The 25,131-nt window shown below is 37.7% G+C and overlaps 1 protein-coding gene across 6 annotated transcripts in view; it reads right to left on the bottom strand.

Moving 5' to 3' along the window:
- NUMB (NUMB endocytic adaptor protein) overlaps window positions 1-24,429 on the bottom strand; it is a 77,891-nt gene extending 53,462 nt beyond the window's left edge. For 4 of the 6 annotated variants that reach the window (XM_039331955.1, XM_039332451.1, XM_039332362.1 and 1 more), the window contains exon 1: window positions 24,291-24,429. The gene's annotated coding sequence lies outside the window, so the exon portion shown is untranslated. Of the gene's footprint in view, window positions 1-19,786; window positions 19,844-24,101; window positions 24,267-24,290 lie in introns of those variants that run through there. The other 2 variants (XM_039332114.1, XM_039332035.1) reach the window with 2 other exon arrangements.
- Window positions 24,430-25,131: the final 702 nt, after the last annotated feature.

The following is a 25,131-nucleotide window of genomic DNA, read 5'->3' as shown; positions in this document are numbered from 1 at the left end:
CCCTATACAAAAATATCAAACCCTTCCTCCCAAAGGCTGTGCAACACAGGTGTTGGTTTGTAACATAGCCCAAGGCAAAATACCGTATATGCCGCCGTATTAGGTGACCCGGCGTATAAGACGACCCCCGTCTTTATAGCCGGGCCGCATTCCTAGAACGTCGTCTTATACGCCGGAAACTACCAGTATTTCCAGCGTATAAGACGACCCCCGTCTTTGGCGCCGATTTCAGCACTCGCGGAAGTCGTCTTATACGCCAGCATTTACGGTAAGTTATAAAGGCATGTCTTATGGCCACACAAAAAGGGGCCATACCCGCAGAAGGCCTAAGATCCCTCACTGAAAATATAATCTCTAGACTCATCATTAAGGCATTTAGATGGTTTATATGGTAAACCTTTATCAGGAGAAGAGGGGAAACGTCACCTGAGCTGGAGAATTGCAGAAGATAACTTCAGACTGCCTCTACAGTAGGCGGGAGATGAGACAGAGGCAATGTTATGAGAAATAATTAATGAAGCAACTTTGTGCCATGATTAGAAGTTTAGGAGAATTAATCTTAGGTCAGAAGCTGTTCTGCCTGAAAGAAAACTGAGAAATATCATGTATGGCTGAACTCCTCCTAAATTATTGAGATAAACAGCAGCAGCCTCTTTCACTTCTTCTTCTGTTGGGATAATTCTGCATTAAAATCGATCCAAAAATGAATTCCATAAGGGCATTCTTACCAGAATGTTAGTTCTAAGAATGTTTCATAGTTATATCTCCAACTGAAAATAAGATCTAGCAAGTTTCCAAAGTCAAACCAGTTATTTTCAGATATGACATTTATCAGCTAATTATAGAAGATGCATTTATGAATCAAAATTTGAGCTTGCCGATCTTCAAAAACAATCCTACACATATTCCTCCCTCTACATGCAGTTTGACTATTTTAATTGTTATTATACCTCAGGATACAAATAAATTTTCATTAGAGAATGACTTATTCATAAAATGTAAAATTCTAAACTGCAAAAAAGAATAGGATGAACGTTCTCAAAGTTATACTTGCAATTATAAAAATCTTGATTAAAAAGGTGTAGATCACTTTATCATAATTGTCTTTGTCCAATTCTCTCTGTTTAAAACTAAGGTCATCACTGGAGGTTCTCCTCCTGACATTTAAAATTAGGGCAGATTAATATCTGGAAGAGAACAGGAAGTCCAGTTAAAAACCTCCCCACATCAATCTAATATAAACTCTTCAGTATAGTACTTGTGGTTCTGAAAAGCACATTGCCAACATATTTCTAAGATTCAGCACAATTACCATTCCTAATCTTTCACATTTCAAGAAACAAAGCCTTCTCCACCCACAGGAAGAACTAGTCAAGTAATTAACAAATTACAGTACTGTGGTTTGAGCCTTTTAATATCATGGCAGTCTAAATTTCCCAGCAAGCAGTAGTTTAGCATTCAAAATTCTGCTACTCTCCTTTACATAGTAACAGACAGCTAATTACTTCAGAGAATCAGGCTACTCAACAAAGTTATTTAGGCTTCAATACAACCACCCAGGAATTCACCACAATTAGAGGTTACCAAAGAGATAGGAATAAGGGAGGAAGAAAAATTATGCAAACAGAATTTTAAAAGTTTTCAATGAGTAGTCAACTAAGATGTGCCATTTGTTATTTATTTATTCACATCATAGTTCTCCCACCATCCTCAATTATATTCTAGGCAACCCACAATAAAAAGATGGAAGTATAAACCCAGCCAAATAATATAGAATCACGACAGCAGCAATAAGTATTGAAGATGATAAAACAGCAATTTGACAAAAGGAGCAACAGAATGATGTACAGATAGTCCTCAACTTACAATACAATTGAGCCCAAAATTTATGTTGCTAAGTAAGAAATTTTGCCCCATTTTACGACCGTCATGTGTGTCAGTTGTCAAGCGTCCAAATGTAAATCACATGACTATGTGAAATGATGCAATATTCATAAGTGTTAAAAAGGGTCATAAGCCACTTTTTCCAGTGTCATCGTAACTTCGAACAGTCACTAAGCGAACTGTTATAAGTCAAGGACTACCTATAGTGAAGACTTTCCTAAAAGGAGTGTAACATTATTCCACGTGAAGCTGGGAGGAATTTAATACGAAAAAAGAGGAAACATTTCAAACTTTTGAATCTTTTGCCTTGTACCATCCCTATAGCAGAGTTACTTCGCAGAATACAACACAGCCTACTTTTAGTGTGTCCCAACAGTTTTATTGGAAGGAAATATACATGATTATGTAGGTAATGGGCATGCATCCAGGAGCCAAAGCAAATTCCTGCTTCTTAAAGATGTATATGGACCGCCCTATCAAACTCTGCAGCATTCAAATATTAGTACTTACTACGCAATACAGATATATATGTATTTATTAGATTTTTATCCTACCATTATTATTTGATAAATAACTCAAGGTAGCAATTCAAGGTAACATATATAATAGTCCTTCCTCCTCCTGTTTTCCCCACAACAACTCAGTAGAGTAGGCTGAGTGAATGACTGGCCCAACGGCTTTCATGCCTGGACCGGAACTCACAATCTCCTGATTTCTAGGCCAACACCTTAACCACTACACCAAATTGGCTCTTCTATGTAGTCTACTCAGAAGAAATAATGCAGGTACAGGACATATGGTGCCTTCAAAATGGTACAATTTTAATTCAGAATTACCATAAAGGTTAAGAATGTAACTAGCAACATTTACTCATCTAGCATGTTTTCTCCTACTGCACTACAGCTGCACTGAAAGCACAAGATGAGGAAATGAAGAGTAATTTTAATTCGGTGTTCATTAGTGACTGTTCAGCAGATAGATATTTTCAAATCCTTGATTATTTTGTGGGGCTCAAAACTAAGTTTAAGATTCATTACATTCTTAAAAGATTCAGTATCTTAATATACGATGAACAAAGGCAAATATGATTCGTATTTAATAATCAGGCATAACAAATAAAATGCAGCAAAAATTTGCAATGTAATAAAAGTAGCATCAATTTCTCGACTTACAACCACAATTGAGCCCAAAATTTTTATTATTAAATTAGAGTTTTACTCCATTTTACAAACTTTCTTGCCACAGTTGTTAAATGAATCACTGCAGTTGTTCAGTTAGTAACATGGCTGTTAAGCAAATCTGGCTTCCCCATTGACTTTGCTTGTCAGAAAATCACAAAAGGTGATCACACTGCAACCATCATAAATATGAGTCAGTTGCCAAGCATCTGAATTTTGATCACATGGTCATGGGGATGCTGCAATGGCTGTATGAAAAACGATCATAAATCGCTTTTTTAGTGCCGTTGTAACTTCAAACAGTCACTGACTGAACTGTTATTAAGTTGAGGACTACCTGTAACTGCCAGAGGCATATTTGCTTACAACATCCATTTTAAGAGATATTGTAATTTCAGAACTGACTCATACGTCAACTTTTATCAGGAACCATATTTCATCAGCAGCCAACAAATGGTTTTTTCTTCTGTGATTATGACATCAATAAATTTTTTTCTGAATGCTTTAAAAATCTATGATAAGAGTTGCATGTTATAAATCAAAATAATGAATTAATAGTTTCTACTACTGTTAGTTTTCAATTCTGTAAATAAATGTAGATTTTTTCAGTTATAATATGACTAATAATTTAAATATGCTGGTATTTAAGTTTTCTAAATATTTTATTATGCTAATAAATGGGCACAATCTTATTACAATGCTTACCCTAATACTAATAGTAGACTTATGATTTTTAAGTGTCTATCTTACAATCCAATGGAGCTATAAGAATCATTTAAAGCATTAAGGTAGGGGTCCTCAAACTTGGCCACTTTAAGACTTGTGGACTTCAACTCCCAGAATTCCCCAGCCCGCATGGACTTGTGAAGTCCACAAGTCTTAAAGTGGCAAGTTTGAGGAACCCTGCATTAAGGCATCCTGCCCATTGTCTAACATAGGGGTCCCCAACTCCCGGTCCGTAGATCAGTACTGGGCCGCGGCACGTCAGCAACTGGTCCGCACAAACAAGCAAAGCCCCATCCACGGGATGCAGGCAGCACACAAAACCACGCCCCCTCCAGTCCAAGGAAAAACCTCTTTCCACAGAAGCAGTCCCTGGTGCTCAAAAGGTTGGGGACCTCTGATCTAACCTGCTTCAAGGCCTCTCTAGTTTCAACTATCACTGGGCAGCAGTTTCACACAAATGATTTGATCACTTCCTATACCATCCTTCTAAATCAGGATTTCTCAACTTCAGCAACTGTAAGATGTTTGTACTTTTAATTCTCAGAATTCAGTAGAAGCATGCTTACTGGGGAATTCTGGGAGTTGAAGTCTACACTTCTTAAAGTTGTTGAGGTCGAGAAATGCTGCTTTCTAAAGTTCCATAGCACTACAATCTAATGGGTATGTCAGTTGCTACAGATGCCATCTACTGAAAAAAGAGGAAAATGGAGGAGAAAGAAAAAAGAGAACTTAATAGTTTGGGAGATAAATGGCTGATTGGCGACCTGAACAGGAGATACTTAGCACTGAAGCATTTTGTATATTCACATTCCTAATCCTTAAAAATGGTTTGTTGAATCTAGTAAAGCATCTGTCTCCCAACTGGCTCTAAATATATCTTTTGTCAGTTTTAGTGTTAAATGCTAGAATTTGTAGACTACATAATAATAAAAGAACTTGTAGCAATATGTCATTGCAGAGAGTACGCTACTGGCAGGAATTGTGTTTCCTTTTTTCTAAGCCAGCCAGCTATGGCCATATATCTAAAGTCTGTCCCCAAGACACAAATTTGACTGGCTCAAGGTTGACTCAGCCTTCCATCTTTCTAAGATGGGTAAAATGAGGACTCAGATTGCTGGGGCAATATGCTGACTGTGTAAACTGCTTAGAGAGGCACTGTAAAGCACTGTGAAGCAGTAAGTGCTATTGCTATTGAGCAATAGTTTTACACACATCCTCCTGCAAATTTCCATAGCTTTCCATCACTGCATTTTTTCCAAGCTTAAACACTTACAAAATTATTTCTGAATTGATTTTCAATCTTTCAACAAACCCTAAATATGTGTATTTCTTACAAAGCCAAACTAGCTGTCTATTTTACTGTTAATATAAATTATAGCATCAATTTCTAATCAACAGATGTATGATTATTAAGCTAGTTCAACTTTCTCCAACTTGATTTCTCCAGATTAATAATTATTTCTGATCACTTGTCTTGTTAACTAGAATTGATTGGAACAGTATCTTGAGGCCTCAAATTTGGAAAAATGTCTGCTTACTTGCACAACAATTGGCCCGTAACTATTATGATGAAGAGTTTAAATGTATCTTTTAGTATTTTAATAGACCTGTCTGTAATAGAGTACCTTTCTTGATTGCCAAATTCATTTATTTTTTACAATTAGACAACATATCAATTAATACCATATACAATGAATTAAAGAAAAAGATTTTACCATCAAGATAATATGTGTTAAAATATGTTTACTTACTGTATATAGAATAAACTAAGCTATTCTAATCAAAGTCACCCACACCTTAGCTAGAGTTGCATTATTTTCTACAATGTAATCTGGATAATTTTTTTGTCATCAATGCATTCCTATTACTTAAAGAATTTAAATAATTTTCTAACCTAATAGGCAAATTCAACTTTTTCTGAATTATTAACCATTTGTTAGTTTTCTATGTCACCATAAAGCTCATCTGACTTATCTACTATTATCTCAACATCAAGAATTAAGATATTTCATTCTTAATCTTAATTGAGATGTAATACTAATCCATCACTGAACTTGGATATACAAACATCAGTGTTCAAATAATCAGACCAAAGACATTGCTTTAAATCAACTGGAGCTACTTTCTTAGTCTGATTTCTTACTGACAATCATTCTTTCTTCAGCTCAACTTTTTAGCCCTTTAGCAACTTTGGAATAGTAGAAAAATTAAATGGATAATAGGCATCTACACCCATATTAAATCAGTGATCCATTAAAAACACACTATTTATTTCAGCAAGCCATGTAAGCAATCTGATAGATGCAGTAAGATCTAAACATCTCCTACAATCATCTACATCAGTGATGGCGAACCTTTTAGAGACCAAGTGCCCAAACTGCAACCCAAAACCCACTTATTTTTCACAAAGTGCCAGGGCTGCATCAGCATTGTGGTGCCCTCAAGGGGGGGGCATGGGGGCGTGGCCCACTGGGCAGTTGTGGCTGCAGTGGTCACGACAGACTGGGTGAGGGTGGCCAGGGCCAGTCCCTCGCCATCTCCGGGGCATCCCCTGGAGACCAACGCCACTTGCTCGCTCACTTCCTGCCCTGTCGCTTCCAAACGCCACGTGCTCACTACTCTGGCGAACTCTGCTGGGGCAACGGTGCACGTGCCCACAGAGAGGGCTCTGAGTGCCACCTCTGGCATGCGTGCCACAGGTTTGCTACCACTGATCTATATACTTCTTGCTAAACTTTGTCTCTATAATAATCCAAGTGCTCGCTTTCGTATTCTAAATCCCATGATTATTACTATCGTTATTTATTCTGCTTATTAAGTAATAAAGTTTTACTACTGCAAAAAATAAAAAAAATATCCACATGAGCAAACGTCTTTGTGTGAGAGAATTAAGAAGAAAGGATTTGTGGAGGGTTCCATATGAGTGAGGAAAAGACGACTACATAAGGACTTATTTTCTTTCAGGCGTGCCATAAGCAGGAACATTTCTGTCCTCCACCCAATGCTACATTTAGTGTCAAGCTCTCTAACATTCTGATAATCCATAACTGAACACTGATAATACATAACTGAACACTAGAGTAAAAGTGTTTCTTCACAATTGCTACATCTTTTCAAGCTCATTCTTTTAATATCTAAAATTTGACTATTAACTTTTTTATGACCCTGATAAAGCTTGAATGTCAATCACTAAGAAATAACCACCTGTGTTCAGCAACTTCATTACTGGATGTCATTATGTTTTGTATGGTTTTAATTTATGTATATACCATCCACATAACTCCCAGTGTTCGGTAAATTAAAAATGCAAAAACTGAACAAAATAAAACACCTTGGGGTTATGCAGTATTTTTTCTCACATTATGTTCATTGCTGTCCCAAACATTTAATTTCATAGGCACAATTTCATTTTGTGACTGAAGTGGGAAAACTTCATCTTAAGTGAATTATAGTCCTCTGTTCTAGTTTGTAAGCAGCCTTTACAGGATGCAAGAAATATTTAATTTGCCACAAAATCTGATATGATATAGGGTAAATAGAACAAGAAAGCACATTGTACAAACGCCTGACATTCTTTGTTACATCAAAACAGATTCAACATCTTTTACTAGATATGTACACAAAACTTTGTTGTTTTAAACACCATGAATGATTTACATATCTATTTCTGTTTCTTAAAGCCAAAAAGATTAATCTTTAAAAGCATTCCAAAACTGATTTACTATGAATAGTAACTTTCTACTAAAAATACATATCCTGATGCAAAGGACCACTCCCACCCAAATTTATTACAAGTTATATCTAAGGCAGGGCAGGGTGTTTGAAGCACAATATAAGAAGGTTGATTAGCAACTAAAGGGTAATGGTTGTAACTGCCTTAGAACTTCCACATGAAGCGTTTCATTTCCATATTCATATTTTTACACAAACACATGCAAGCACACACTAACATATTTAATAGTACAGAGTACTACTTTCTTTCTTTACAGAGTAAAATGTAACTCAGTACAGTACTTACTCCTGGACTTCAAAATGGAGTCATCAAAATCCAAGATATGCTCCCTCCAATGAATACCTTTTAATATTGTACCAGAAATTATCAGATCTGCATCATCTATGACATGTCCTATAATGACTATGTCAATGTATTCCTTCACGAATATAACTCATTCTTGCAAATGAAACTGAGTAGCACATAATCTCCTATACAAATCACCCAATTTATGGCCCTAACCTCTTGTGCCATTCCTATTATATCCACATTTGCAGAAGATAAGAGGGGGTTGCTGTCAGTAACTATGCTAGACAAGCCTGTATTTGAATAACGTTTTGCCTCAGGCTGCCATCATGCTTTGCTTCATGTCAGTCCCAAAGAATGTCGCTCCAAGCATGGACCAGAAACAGAGCTCTCCTGACGTATCTCTAGAAAAACTGCCTCCCTTCTTTCAAACTGCCTTTTGAAGAGGGAGCAGCACAAAGTGGCTGTTCTCAGAACCCAGAAAGCAAATCTCCTACTTTATTACTTGCAAGACTACCGTAAATCCTTATTTTGAAGAGTAATTTTCCCCTTGTATCAATGAATAAATGCATTTACAAGACAGCCAAAACAATTATTAATTGTTTCTCTTAAGTATTTCATTATTTCATTATTTATTTTTATCCCAGTTTTATTATTTTTACAAATAACTCATGGTGCCGAATATATCTAACACAACTTCCTCCTCCAATGTTCCCCACAACAACCCTGTGAGGTGAGTTGGGCTGGTCCAAGTTCGCCCAAATGACTTTCATGGCTAAGGCGGGACCAGAACTCGAAGTCTCCCGGTTTCTAGCCTGGTGACTTAATCATTACTTACTGTTAAAAAATTTTAATCTGTCCTTTTCTCTTTTTGGTTTATATAAGAGATGAACTTTCACATATTACTGGATTGCAATTCTCAGCTGCCCTCACCCCCTGATCATGATGGATAGGGCTGCCATCACTTGACATCTGGTGACTCATAGGTCAATCATCTCTGATTTATAGTATGTAGTACTATCATGATATCCATATATTGAATTGTTAAATATTGATTGAAGGCCCATTATCAATTGTGCCTAAAACATTTATACAATAATACTTATTCTGATTAATTCTTATTGCATATTGATATATTTTAATGTGTTCACACAGTTATATTTTGGCCTAGTTAAAAGAAAGAGCCATGGTTTCCCACAGGTTCAGCTACGCTCCTGGCAACCTTTTATGGACATATGTAACTTTCTTGGCAGCAATATAGAAGCAGTTTGTCACCACTTTCTTCCCAGGTTCTTTTTACTTCCTCTGTTACGCTATGAACTTGGTACTTTGTTGGTCCTGAATTACTGAATTTGCATACTAGGATTCTGTAAATATATCTTTTATGATTGTTGAAGAATTTATTTTCACAATTTTTTTGTTCTGTTGTGCCAGAAATTTTGGTTTTAAGAAGATTATTAGTCTATAGAAGTAAAACTTTAAAAAGCAAAATTTGGAATCCATTGCTGAAGTCAGAATATTCCACTCTTAAATTCTTCTATCTCACAGTAATTATCAGTAGGAGTTGAGTGTTATATCAGGCAGAAAAGGACAAAGAAAGTTCCTTGCAGATCCTCTGGCTGATCTAAAGAACCAGATTGACTTTCTTGCTATAAGGTTGACTTTTTTTCTTTTCAGACACCGTCATTAAGCAGTTTCTTTCTGAAATTCACAGAAGATATTACTACAGCTTCAATAAGAAGGCAATCTTTACCCCTAAGAATTTAGATGGATCCACCCTTTACTCTATTTTACCTCCTTCCCAATTTTTTATTAACAAAAAATAAAGTCTTACATCTTGTACAGTCATGGAACATTTTAAAAAATGGAGAATTTTATTATCTCTTATTATTGCTTTTATCTGAAGGTCAACCCTCTCTTTTTCTTCAACTAATTGGAATTTTCTCTACAGAGAATGTACAGAACCGTACAGAACACAGTGCTGAATACTGCATTACAGACACAAACTACTAACCCTTTATATGTACGTCTATTCTCAGTCATCCAGGTCATGATTGTCCCAAAGGTGCTTTTCAAAAGGCAACTGGACTTTCTTGGTTTTTCCTTGAAAATGTTTCGTTTCTCATCCAAGAACTGAAGAAGCTTCTTGGATGAGAAGCGAAATGTTTTCAAGAGAAAAAAATCCCAAGTAAGTCCAGCTGCCTTTTGAAAAGCACCTTTGAGACTATCTCTTGTATTATCAGTTAATGCCACTTCAAAAATATTTCTAATCCTGCAAACATCATCAAGTGGCATACAATTCTTATTTCATCACCACCACCACCATCATCATTTTAGCCACTGTCCATCCACTACAGGATGAAGGCCTCTTCTGCATGTTTCCAACCAATAGGGTCCTAAGCTTTCTTTTGCCAATTGGGCCTGCAGTACTTGCTAATGTCATTAATCCATCTTGTTTTAGGTTTCTTTCATGGATGCTTTTTATCAAGTGGGATCCATTCTGTGACTGCCTGGGTCCACCTGCCATCGGTTCTTCTTGCTAGGTGACCATCCCATTTCCATTTCAATTCTTTTACTCTTTTGTTTGTTCTCTAATCCAGGTCTTTCTGTCTTGTCTCGTAATGCCGAGCATTTATCTTTCTATGCCTCTTTGTGCCACTCGTAGCTTTTGCGTCAATTGTGAGGTTACTGTCAATATTTCGCCAGCATATGTTAGAACAGGTAGCACACACACTTCAATTTTTCTCTTCAGGCAGAGGGGGTGGTTGTTGTTGAAAATTATTTAATTTTTTTGTTAAAAAAAAATCTTGAATTAATTTTCAATTCTTTTTTAGATAGGGAAAATGTGCTTACACTGCTGTGGGGAAAGGAAAATATGCTCAGCATTTTGTTTGGATGAGCCAAAAAATTGTCCTTCAGTTAGGGCAGTGGTGGCGAACCTATGGCACGCGTGCCAGAGGCGGCACTCAGAGCCTTCTCTGTGGGCACGCGCACCATGCCCTGGAGATGGCAACCATCCCTCTTCAACCAGCCGCCCGCTAACTCGTCGAGGTCCCACATGGCCAGATGCATCCCAGCACCCACGCGCTCACTGGCCTCTGTGTGCAGCGGCTGATGGTGTCAGGCAGCAGCCGCCCCGGCCCCTGCCTCACCTTGCCCTGTGACAATGGCACCCCCGTCCTGCCTCGCCTTGCCTCGCCTCACCCAGCAGGACGAGCCTCCTACTCACCGCCCTACCTGCCAGAGACCCCCTGAATCTCCCCCAACCCTGCACAGGCATCCCTCCCCAGGAGCAACATCGAGGTGATCACGCCCACCTTGGCCACACCCACCCAGTCTGCCATGACCATCACAGCCATGCCCACCAAATGGGCCATGCCCACCTAGCACCCGGTGATAAATAAGTGGGTTTGGGGTTGCAGTTTGGGCACTCAGTCTCTAAAAGGTTTGCCATCACTGAGTTAGGGAATAGGAAGCCAGAAAGCTGGCCTTTTTACAAGGAATTTCAACAAGCAGCAATGTTGCTTTATACTGCACCAAGAAGTAAATCTACGATAACAAAATTCACAAGGGTGCTTGCTTCTAACGAAAATGTATTTTTTTTCAAAACAATGGTTTTAGATATGTTGTATGTATTATCTATTGCAAGTATGTTTTAGTAACTCCTTAATACTTACATTTGAATATGCTATATCATTTCTCTCTTCATCACCCACTCCTCTCAGGTTAAATGAACTTTGGAAACCAAGAATAAGTCAAACAAAAATTAACTATGTAAAAGATAAAAGGTCCAAAGGACAAAGTCCCTGATTTTCTATGAACTGCTATCAGCAAAATTCTATAACTAATCTCCACCAGGGAAAAACCAACTTCTACTTTAGTTAAGATACCACAATACTGTAACAATTTAGAAATCCACATTTTATAAATACTGTACAGGTTAGCAAGGGAGATGGCTTGTTATTTTCCACACATCTCTTTCCACCCTCTCATTCAGATAGTGATATAATCACATTTTATTTAAAGAGATTAGATTTTGAGTTTTTCGTTCTTTACTTTGATGAGAATAAATTTTTCCAATTCTTTAAAAAAAACTACTTTGCAGACAAAAAGTTATCATACATGATAACTAAGGTAAAAAATAAAAACTTTGCAAAAGGAAAAACTGAATATCAAAATTACCACTGAAAGAAATAAATTTAAATACATCTGCAAATAGTTTTCTCCTTAAAAATAAATTTTTCCATGGTAACATCTGATTTCCCCATAAAATATGAGCTTGTGCAACTGAGGCTTCATGCACACTTAGGCAAGTATCACAGATTTGTTCATTCTTATTATAAAATATCGGTGCCAAAAAGGTTGAATTTGACAAATGACAGAATACAAATCAAATTTCTCCTAATATATGCATCTCACCCAGAACTTTCCAGTATTTCATTAGGTTCTAATGAAGTTTCAAGACTAAAGTTTTATGCTAAATCCTATATCTATTATTATATCCTACACTAAATATTCTTTGTACAGATGTAAGAAAGCATGTAGAGCATTTACATTGAAGCAAGCAGATGGAAATGGTCTAATTAAGAAATAGTATAGCAAGCTGTTCTCCCATTTATGGTTATAAATTAACATGGTTTATAATATAAGGAAGCATTTAGCATTGCTTATAATATAAAGGAGTATATAAGAAGCATTTATCACTGGAGTTAAATAGCTTCGGACAGTTAAGAATAAAAACATAAACCAGCCATTATAATAATAGTATAATGGGATGTATTTATATTATTAATAAAAACTAACTGCAGAGCAGAAATAAAGGGATATCAGTTAGTTAAAATAAACACAATTACAAAGTGGACATATTTTAAACCTAGGCAATTCTAACTCTAAAATATAACACTATAGCAAAAAGAGGTTTACAATTAAAAAAGGAGACAAACTAGGCTATATAAAATGTTCTCACAATATTTAACTAAAATTAAATTAAATTAAATAATACAGTATACAACATAAAAGCCAGAGAACACGAATCAACAGAGCAAAAGAGGAAGAGGGTAACTCTCTCAATAAGCTATTGCAGTAATGTAGAGGTGACACAACCATAGTATGAGTGAGAATGAATACATACATAGTATGCATTTATGTGGCATCAGGCATCAAGAATTGGAAAATACGTTGAATGTTACATGAATGAAAATGATAAATCCTAACATTAGTTTGAGGGTTGATATACTGTCTCTCTCTGCATGCAAATTCCTGGCAACTGTCTTGTGGCTAATTTCATAACCCTTGAGACAGACAAAAAAAAAAATCAGAAAATGGAGTAAACATGTTTAGAATGAAACACTATAATTTGTTTGTTTTTTCATGTTGCATTTAAGGCAATGGTGACGATGAAATTTCTTGTAAAAAGCCCACTGTGAAATCCCATGTCTTAAAACTTGGGAAAAGATCAATACACTGGGTTATTACGGGGATTGGTTCAAAAAATTGAGAGTTGTGATCTAGTCATTCAAAGGAGCGCCAAAAAAAAAAAAAAAGCAGTGTACAGGATTGAACCCTGAGGAATACCTACAGTAACAGAGAACCTGCATGAAGCAGAATTGTTAATGACAATAACAACAAAAAACCCAAAAAGACAAAATTACTCAAACAAGGAGAAAGCTGTACCAGTGACACTCAAAGACTACAGCCAGGAAAAAAGTATCCGAAGGTAGGTTTATGATTGTCAATGTGGGTATTAAACCTAAGAGCACCACCACTAATAACAGGTGCTATGCTTTGGTTATTAGAATATTATTCAACACTTAAGAGGGTGCTGTCTCAGTGGAATGACCAGATGAAAATCCTAACTGACGGTGATCATAGATATCATGACCAGCAAGATAGATCAATAGAGAGATAACACCTCTCTAGAAAAAAAGGAGAGATATAGATGACTAGAACAGTTAGAAGCTATTCTCCAAAGCACCTGAAGGCAGGACAAGAAGCAATGAGTGGAAACTAATCAAGGAGAGAAGCAACCTAGAACTAAGGAGAAACTTCCTGACAGTGAGAACAATTAATCAGTGGAACAGCTTGCCTCCAGAAGCAGTAAATGCTCCAACACTGGAAGTTTTTAAGAAGAGACTGGACAGCCATTTGTCCGAAATGGTGTAGGGTTTCCTGCCCGAGCAGGGGGTTGGACTAGATGACCTCCAAGGTCCCTTCCAACTTTACTATTATTATTATTATTATTATTATTATTATTATTATTATTATTATTATAATTATAATAGAAGGCTCAAGGTAAGATTTTCCCTTAAAGAAAATCATAAAAGAAAAGCTTTAAAAGTAGATGTTTCATGTTTAATATACTGTAGATGTTTTACATACTTTTTTTTAATAATGGTAGCAGCCAACAGCACTTGGATTGCAGATGGATACAAATACGTTTAAATAAACAAAGGGGTCAGGAAACCTGGCAATAGTAATAAGTAGTCCACAAGGCTACTTAAAATAAAAAAGAATAAAACAAAGGAGAAATAAATACAGGAAGGAGGAAAAGAAATCTAATAGGCAGGTAGTACAGAGCTAAGATTTAATAGCATAACTTTATTGCCAATTTCTTTTTTGTGGTATTCAAATACTCTATTTTTCTGGGATTTTGTTTAGTTTATAAAGAGAATTCAAACTTATGTTTTCATTGAGTTTTGCACCAGGACCAACTTTTTCTTCATAAACAGGAAAGCCATATAAGTTTCCATTTTGAGGGTTTAAAGATTTAAAGATTAAAAGCAGACCTTTTAAAAAGAATTTTCTATTATATATTTCCCAATAAGACACTCTTTTTATTAGCATTATAATCATTAATAGCTAATGGAACTTTCTTTAAAAAAATTGGAATACAAATAGTCCTCGATTTACAATAGTTAATTTTAGTGACTCTTCAAAGTTATAACAGCACTTAAAAAAAGTGACTTATGGCCGTTTTTCACACTTATGACCACTGCAGCATCCCCACAGTCATGTGATCAAAATTCAGAAGCTTGGCAAGTGACTCAAATTTATGACGGTTGCAGTATCCCAGAGTCATATGATCACCTTTGACAAGCAAAATAAATGGGGAAGCCAGATTCACTTAACAACCATGCTACTAACTTAACTGAGTGATTCACTGTGGCAACAAAGGTTGTAAAATGGGGTAAAATTCACTTAACAACTGTTTCACTTAGCAACAGAAATTTTGGACTCAATTGTGATCATAAGTCAAGGACTTTCTGTAGTTCTAGTAATCATTCATGTATAAACTTTGGATATTCCTTAATGAGAATGTTAAGTCTATTACAATAGTCTTACAGAATACTATTTTTGGACTATTTTTATGACAGATAAATTATGTCTTGTTAAGATACATTCCAAATATATGTTAATACACAACATGTACCTCCTAACTAGTGAGATACAGACAACAATGCATTGGCTTGCAAGGGAATCTCTAGATTAGAGATCCTAGCTTGCACAGCATAACATAAACAAGCTTGGGATAATTTGGTTGCACTTTTGCATACTGGCCAGAATGTTCCAAACTGATTGGCACTGTTTTAATCTTTGGCAGATAAAGCTGTATATGGCTACAAGAAGTCTTCTCTAATTTATTAAAAGGTTATTACAAGGAAGTCTCACTTGATCAAAGTCATGATTGCTGATAGAGATTTTTGGACCTTCATGGTGATGACAGTGACATATGGAAGAATTGAAATGAGAGACGTAAAAGGTAAACAGGATCTTTATGAATGAAATTAATAAAGAAAAATAGATATGTTTCTCTGAAACTAAGAAAATGAGAAGGATGTACTGCATCTGAATTAAGGCAGTCGGAACCAATGCCTGAATTTAATAAACACATGCAGGGAAGTGAAAGTGGAAAATCAATTATGAAGGGGAAGGCTAGAATGGATATCAAAATATAACTGATGCCATTTAGATTGTTGTGAGCAGGGCTTTTTTTCTCATAGAACACCTCATAGAACACACGGAGTTCCGGCACCTTTTTTGGATAGAACTTTGTAGGGTAGGCAAGGCTACAGTATAAGAGTAGGAATCCATCAGTTGGTAATAGTTGTATGTTATATGCTACAGTAAATAGTAAATGAAAGAATCAGAAATGAGTATTAAGAAAAAATGGTCAACACTGAATGACTGAGACCTGGAGAAAAATATTCTGCTAAATAGCATAAAAAGAGAACAACACATACACAAACACACAAACACACACACACACACACACACACACACACAATTTACACAGAGAAAGCCACAGAAATGTGTTGGGGTAACACTAATAGGAATTTATGATTTATATAGCCATTCACATCACTAATGAGACTCTGGGTGGTTAACAGAAATTCAAACTATAAATTATATGTATGTATGTATATAATTTATATTTTGAATTTTTTGCATATATATTTATTCAATATGAAGGAAGAGTCAATAGGTCAAAAGGAAGAGAAAGACAAATAAACCTTTGATTGGATGGAGTCAATGAAACTCTAAAAACCAGACAGGCAACACGTGAAGCTATATACAGATATGCAGGATACAACATTTTTCGTACAGGGATGTTACTCTTTCCTTTTATTTTATATCTTAATTTCTTTGGCTTACTGTTTCTTACTCCCTTTCTGTACTTCAGATAATGCATGATGGGTTTATATGCGTGAGTGTGTATATGTGTTACTTCTTAAGATACAACAGAATTAATTTACTAAAATATTAACATTTTCAACGCCAATGTTTTTTCCTAAAATTTTAACAATTCATTGGAAGTGCATGCTATTGAGTTGCCAAGTTTTCAAAATAATTTCCAAGTAGAGATTTCAATAAATTTAATAAATACAATACATTAATTCCATATAATGGATTCCTCATAAATATTTCAGTTCAGCTACTTTTGGTTCCCAGAAATTTTTGAATATTTATACAGTATGCAAAACTAAATAAAACATGAACTATATGTTAATGCATTCCAAATCAAAAAGCAAGTCAGAAAAAAAAAATACTATTGCTCTTTCCTATTCCATGAAGCATTTTATTATTTCAGAGAGAGAGAAAATGTTAGACAGATTAAAAATCAAACTTCTGTACACATGGGCAATTACTTTATTGTCTTTCATTAAGCAACTCCTTAATATTATATAAAATAAGGCTGTATTCCTACCCAAGCATTTTTGGTAGTTAAGTCTTATTAAACTCAATGGAATTTACATGTGAACAAATATATCTATCTGCTCTTCAAAAGGCACGTATATCAATTGTCACTATGAAGCATCTAGTAACATACAGCCAGGCAAAAGTCCTATCAAAAATACAAAATAGTAAACATATAATGTTCCATCAGGGAAAAACTTTTTACACATAATTTTACAAAGCTAAAGGTGCAAGGCAACAAATTAAGGCTAATTTGTGAAGATAAAGGACAGAACTAATCGTTTCTGGGAATGTGGCAGTCTGCAAAGACAGAATTACCAGAAAGACAGTCCTAGTCTAAAGCATACCAAACATATTTGCAGAAAGAAAATGACCAAGTGATTTTTCACAGAACTTTTAACTCTTTCCAAGAAAACACATAAAAGAAAAACCCAGGGATAGCTCAGTAAGTTCTTGGCTGGCAAAGTTTAGTTCAACATTTAAATATATTTGCTGAAATCATAAGAAACATTTATTTAGAAGCATAAAGTATTATTTATTCATCCACAACTTTTAATTCCCACTTAGTCTTACCTAAGTGGGAATTAAAAGCATATTACTAAAACCTTAGATCACTTTCTTCCTGCTGAATAGGACACACAGAGACTCCTCATCCAATTAGCAAGGTCTCTCTTCCAAACTCCAGTTACCATCCACCCATTCCTAGCTTTGACTGAGTCCCCACAGGCTCACCATAATTCCTAAGGAAAGTGAGAACCTCTTCTCTCCAGTCAGCAGCTAATAAAAAGAAAAATCTTCTCTCATATTCAAGGATTTAAAAGTACTTCCACCAACTATTTTAGAAACATACTGGTATATGATACCCCTCTTTCACTGGGAGGGGAAGAAGGCATTACAGAGGAGGGAAAAAAACTTTCAGCAGTAAGATGTATGTTTGTATGTGGGGTGACACCAAATGAGAAATATGTGCACATATATGGAAAACAGAAAAGTTTTTTATGAGTTGCATGTTCATTATTGTGTCCCTGTTGAGTCTAGGACAGTGATAACGAATCTTTTAGAGACTGAGTGCCCCAAAACTGGCCCCACGCCCACTCCACCCCCTGCCCCGCCCCCACCTGCCTGTCCGCAGGGCCACTCACCGCCTCCAGGGCCTGCCGCAGATCGCCCAGGCAGCCCAGCAGCGCCATGGAGGCCACGCCCTCTGCCCGCAAGGATTTAGCAAGGACTTTGCAGATCCTCAAACTTTAAAGTATCATGGCTGTGACCATAAAAAGATTGTTAATATTTAGTGGTTTGCACAAAATTTTTGAAGTGTCTTCTGTTCCCATTCCCATTCCAAGAAATACCTTTTGTGCATTTAGGCAGCAGACATATATGCAAATAATGTATCCATTGATTTGCATACAGGAGACAAAAAAGCTGCGGGTACCACCTGGCACCTGGCAAGTGGTACGCGACCATCCTAGAAAAGTGGTAGCAGGGGAGGGGAATGAGCTGAACCGGTGGCAGCACCGCACAAGCCTGAGTGAGAGATGGCTGGAGCTGCAGGGCTGTCAGAGCTCGGTGGAAGCATCAGAATCAGTGCCACTTTCTAGCTGATCATTGCTTCTTCGGGACTGTCAGGGCTCAGTGGAAGCGCCAGGCTCCAGCTGGAGCTCAGCGCTGATCCTGGTGCTTCTGCTGAGCCCTGAAAAAGCACCAATCAGCTGGAAAGCAGCACTGATCCTGGCGCTTCTGCTGAGCCCAGAAGAAGCGCCGATCAGCTGGAATGTTGCAGCATCTCCAGGATCTTATGATTTACATTCAGATGCTTGGCAACTGATTCACACTGTCCCAGGGTCATGTGAAGTGACCAAAACCTGCTGCAATTACCCAGCAGACGGGGGGGAATAAAAACCAAACACCCACCCCACCCCCGCTGCCAATCCTCAATAGAAATGCTCACAACAATGGAAACCTCGGACAGGAGGAAGAGCGCGGCCAGGTGGGCAGGCAGGTGTCTTGCTCAGCTGTAGCTTGGGGGACACTTTTTTCAGTGTCATTGTAACTTCAAACAGTCACTAAACAAACTGTTGTAAGTCGAGGACTACCTGTACTTTATCACTTTTTCCTTTTTTTTTCTGGTCATCAAGTTTTTGACACCTTGCTAGGCAACTGGTGGTACTCGGATGTTGCCATATCCTAAAAGTGGTACAATGGATGAAAAAGTTGAAAAGCCCTGATCTAAGTAGCCGCACCACACACTTAATACTATAAACCAGTGCTATTTTTTCCCCCTTCATTACTCAAAACCGCTTATTAGAAACTCCTTTTTACTCAATGTAGGTAAAACAGTTTAAGTCAATTTAAATGTCTCTTTGTGGATAATGGGTTCAATTGTCATGCTCAGAGAAAAACCACTTCTACCAATTTGGGGTAATTTACTCAGGTTTAGGAAGCACTGCTATAAACTGTTACTGAGGTGTTGTAGCCACACGATTCAACAATTACATCAATAGTTGCAATCATCTCTGACACTTACTCATCTTGCAACATTTTGGCCTCTCTCATGCTTTATGTCATCTCTTCTCAGTTGGGGGAAATGAAACAAGATGGAATAGTTTAGCACTGAAAATGTTTCAACATATTAGTGTAAACAAAAGCAACAGTCTCTCTCTAATAGTGTCTTTATCAATACCTGTACCACTATTTCTGAACTCGGACTCTTGTTTAACAAAGTATTTGAGAGTTTGAGGTTGCCAGGATTATATCATATTGTATTATGACTATATTTATATCTTACCTTTTCCTATTGCCTCAAGGCAGCTGACATAGCCTCCCTTTATTCCGTCATCTCTCTCTAAAATAAGATGTAAGAATGACTTGTCTAAATCATCCATTCAAACCATACTCCAATTCCAGTCTAACATATCAACCACTGTATCACTAGTTCACTATTGTATTCTTTTTACTGTTTGGGGAATATGGGGTTTTTAAGTTTTTTTCATTACTTAATACATTGTTGTAATGTTCTACATTAAAGATGGAATATCATCAAATCGTAACAGGGTCCATAAAGATTTATGCCTCAGATCCATACTTCTGCATCCTTAACAGAATTGAAAAGAACTAGATCTTTTATAGAAATACAAATCATTTGCAATTTGATAGTGATGTGGCTTTAAACTCGTTCCCTCAGATCCATATTCTTGTGCTATCACATTTTTCAAACAGGCCAGATCCAAGATTTAACAAAAGTTATAGTTCGCATAAGACAACTGTATCTGTTCTTCTCATTGAGTCACTTACTGCACCCTTTTCTTTTACATTTATCTTACTTGTCCATCAGTTTGCTTTATATCTCTCTCATTCTAGCCCTTATACTTTGCTGCTCCTAAAACATGCTTCTTGACTACATGGAGACTACTGTTCTGTGTCCATAGCCAATTTTGGAAGCCCTTCAATAAAGAGTGCTAAAGGAAAGGATTTAATGGACATCTCTAAGAGTCTTTATACAAGGACCCAGGAAGATGCACTATATTACTTTAAATCTGCTGGCAACTTAACACTGAAGATGCTGAAGTGATAGATAGCTTCTCTCTTTTAGGATCAACCATTAACAGTAAATAAACAACTATACAAGAAATACACTACAGACTAGCACTTAGCCATGAAGGTATTGGAATAGATATTCAGATGCTGTGAAGTGTCTATACCTACAAAATTCAGAATAGCACAAGCAATGATATTCCCTGTGACTCTCTATGGAAGCGAAAGTTGAACTTTAAAAAAGCAGGATAGGAAGAGTATCGGCACTTTTGAGCAATGGTGTTTGAAAAGGCTCTTGAGAAGAAAACAAATGAAATAGAACAAATCAATCCACAATTCTTGAGGTACAAATGAACAGGCTCAAATTATAATATTTTAGGTGTATTACGTGAATACGTGAGGATTTAGCTCTCCTGAGAAATACATAATGCTGGCAAAAGTGGAAGGGAAGAGAAGATAACCAACACGGTGATGATTGTGGCAATGGATGCATAACTGGAAGACCTCAAGGGACAGATCATCATGGACAAAATCTAAGTCGTCTCTAAGAGTCCACTTGATGGCACAAAATCTACTTACCTACCTACCACTGCATATAGTAAAACGTACCCATTCTCCCAACTACCAGTGCTCTTTGCACTATTTCTCTCAGCCAAAATAAGATAACAAAAAATCTTTTCTCATTATGACAGAGGTGATACAATGATCTTGCTGCCGTCTGCATTTCAGCTGACCATTTTCCTTGACATACAAGCCCAAACAATTGCAAATGAGAAAAAAAAGACATTAGCAATGTGGCTTTTTATACTATACTTTTAAAATACCAAGAAATTAAGAAGAGTTTAAAGAGAAAAGGAAACAGAGCTGAGTGAGAATTGTATATCTCTTTTTGCCACCATTCTTTTCCTTATTTCCAGTACTTTGGACCCACCCATTTCTAATGTACACACTAGTGATTGCATCCAAAGGTAGTGAGGATGAAAAATAACAGTGTTCATTATAGTCCCTTATCCAGTGTTTTTCTTTATACCAGGCAAGAAAAAGATTGCTTGCATAGGCGAGCAAAGATAGCAATGGAGGCAAACACAGCCTTCTACACAGGATGCAGCACCCACAGGAATGTGTAGAAAAAAGATTAATTTTATGTCTTATCTAAATCCAATATTATTTTTATGAATAAACATTTGGATTGCTCAGAAATACTTTTACTAGTCTCAAATTGGGAATTGCCTGTTCTAAACTAATCTAGAGCCAAGAACATTTTCTAAGTGGCTCTGGATTTAATTAAAATATTTTCAGTACTTCCAATCTTAGAGCTCCTAAGTACAAAGTTGAGCAATTCCATGTAAAACTTTAGACGCAACACTTTTGACAGATTGATATATGCAACAACAATTTGGCAAAATGTTTAGTTTCTTCAGCCACAGTTCTTTAAATGAAACACAGGACTATGAAATAAGTTACACCATCTAACAGCTCTCAAGTACTTACATATATTAAGTGGTATACCATAATTCATCTATCTAGGCTAATCACTTGTCTGTTAATCTGGGATGGCTAAGAATTAGAAGCTAGAAGAAAATGTTGATTTATAATATTTCAAACTTAATTTAAAATCTTATTTAATGGTGTCTGGCTTTTGGCACTAATGTTCCAGACAACAATGTTTGAGCATAGCATAGATTATCTAATCAGGGTGAGTTAATTCAGTAAATAAACATGTAGGAAGATGCTAGGCATCACAATAAGATTTATTTTCCTTATCACTGTGTACTTTTCACTAAAGAGTATTATAAATATTTGGTTAAAAATAGCTCTTTCAGTATAAAAAGCTTCGTTATCCTACATGTTAAAACTCTACTGTAGATAGTTTTTTTTTTTTTTTGCATATTGTATGTAAGAATGATGGCTTTACTCTTCTTCCACATGTGTACAGAAAGCTTAGTAAGAAACAAATATTACAAATTGAAAGAATGAACAATTTTATGTTTGCAATTTGTTGATCATGATGTCATTCAGTGTTTCCTTAAGCGAAATAATAATAGTCCAACAATACAATGGAAAAATGTTAATCGTCATTGCTGTTTTTCTGTGTCAGGCATAAAATAGCAGATACCATGATAGGTTTTGTAAGTCTTTTGACAAGAATTAAGGAAGTTGAAAATATGCTTCTTCATTATCTTTTGTGGCAGATAGTAACTACAAACAAATGCCACTGCTGTACAACTGAATAAATACTGCTTCCTCTCCTGTGCTCAAAGCTACATATACACAGTGTGGGAATTTCAAAATGTTTAAGATATTTTCCAATACACTGAAAAAAGGCAGCAAATCACTGCAAATGCATTATACTGAAAAACTGAATGGTGAAGCAAGGAAGAGAGAGACTCAGAAGGCATGACAGTCCACACACAAAACATATTCTACTTTCTTACAGATTTATAAAATATTACTGTACAGGTTACATAAATATTTTGGATTAAGGAAGTATGGATGAGAACTGCTGTAAGAGAAGGAAACAATGGATTTTCACAAAGTGAGCACTCTCAAAAATATTAAAATATAAATTCATTTAATCCCTTTGAGGAAAAAAAATGAACTTTCACTTTTTCTATTCTTGTAACTAAACAAAGTGACAAGGATTTGTTATTGCCACTATGTGAGAAAATGAGCAATATTGCACATAAAATCAAGTGCCTATTAGTGAGCTTGCATTATTTTTGTAGGTTTTTTTCAATTCTTTACCTAGAAAATGTGCATTTTTTTTCCTTAAAGGTCAGAGTGATCCCATCATGACTGAAATCAACACCTGTTTCACAGATCTTTTAAAGTTTAACATCACTGACCTGACCCCACAACATACCAAATCTATTTCTTGGGAAGCCTGAGTAAGAACAAGAAATTAGGGGTAATTAGCTTATCAGCGCTTTCCTTCCTGGACTCCAATCCCAGCCCTGCTTTGGACTGCGAAGTGAGGGTTCAGCAAAAAGATCCCCACAAACAAGAAATGCAGCGCAGCCTGGAGAAGAAGCCAACTGGCAGCATTCCTCCAGAAACCCAACCGGCCCAAGCCGAGGCCTAACCCGAGAAGGCAGGACAGCCACGGGCGCTGCCACAACCACCGAGGGGTGACAACTCCTGCCCCGAGGTCGGCCTCGCTGCCCGGCTCCGAGGGATGCTGCGGCGCTCTCCCCGCGGCGCGACCCCCCTCCCGCTCCGGCTTCCCGCGCCCCTTCCCTTCCCTTCCTCGCCCAGGACGCCTCGCCGCCCGCTTTTTTCCTGGACTGCCCCGCCGCCACCTCGCCCAGGACCCAGCCTGCCGTTTAACCCCTTGGCCCCCGCCTTCCTCCGGCGGAGGAGAAAAGCCTCCGAGTCCCGCGCTCCTGCACCCCGGTGCCTTCGGCGCTCCAGCCTGGCTCAAGGGGGCCTTTTCCGTCCGCCCCCCTCTCGGCCTCCCCCGCCCGAAGGCATTCCTCGCCCGCGACCGGCAGACTGGCTCGCCCCTTCCTCCTTTCCTCTGCCCGCCCGGCTCTTGCTCTCCCTGCCGCTCCTTCCCTCCGGAGACTCACCCCGGCGCTTCGGGGGCAAAAAGCCCAAACCCGCCCCTCGGCTTCGCTCCACTTCGCCCGCCAGGCCTTTCGGCGCAGCTCTCCCGCTCTCTCCGCCGAGGGGACGAACCTCGCGCCGGGTCTTCGGAAGCCCCTTCCCTCCGCCGAGCCCCACCCAGGCAGTTTCGCCGGCCGGCCGCTCAATCTCACCTGCTACCGCCTCCTCCTCCCTTCAGCTTCTGCTAAGCCGCCGAGCCGCGCTGTCTCCCTCTCCCTAACAACAGCTCCCACCTCCTCAACTACTTCTCTTCTTCCCCTGTTCGAGCTTCCCGAGGCATTCGCTGACTTCGGCAAGAACTCCTCAAAATAATTGGCGAACATTTACGCCTGTCAAAAACTCGCTCCACCTTTTCGTTTCCTAAGCATTTGGGTTTGCACTGTGGTTTTTCTGCCCCCACTTCTTCGCCTACCTTTGTTTAATTGGTTCAGACTACTGGAAGTGGCTGCTACAATAGGTCAGAGAAGGTGCCATCATCGGTGATATCTCCGCCTCCCAATTCCGGAACCAATATAAGTGCCTCGTTCTGGTTGTTTGGTTGCACAGTACGGAGGGACGTGGTCGGTAGACCGGTGTTTCAATACCTGCTCTTAGTATTTCCTATTTCCCCCCCCCACCCGCCTCCGCCTACCTTGGAAGGGAAGGAGACATTCCTATTTGTCCATAAGCACCAAACCACGCATTGGAGAAGAAAACAACGCATCCAAAGCATTTCTGTTAGCCGGTTGACACTTCGGCATTGGTTGGCAGAAAAAGCTGCCTTCGTAGAAAAACATGCCTGCTTCTTTCCCTCATATTTTCCTTTAAAGTGGCCCTTAAAACCTATCAAAAAAACCTCTTCCTCCATTCTGCTTCTCCATTCAAATAAACCTACAGGAGTCATAATCTTACACGTTTTCTCAGACGGCTGAATTTTGAGCACACACACACACACACATGAAATTAATGTCATTCTATTTTCACAGATACTTTTATATTGATGGAAATGACAAT

Source organism: Crotalus tigris, unplaced genomic scaffold (assembly GCF_016545835.1).
Source record: "Crotalus tigris isolate CLP2741 ecotype Arizona unplaced genomic scaffold, ASM1654583v1 scf7180000017545.3456711, whole genome shotgun sequence".
NCBI lineage: Eukaryota > Metazoa > Chordata > Lepidosauria > Squamata > Viperidae > Crotalus > Crotalus tigris.
This window is presented reverse-complemented; position numbering and strand designations above follow the sequence as displayed.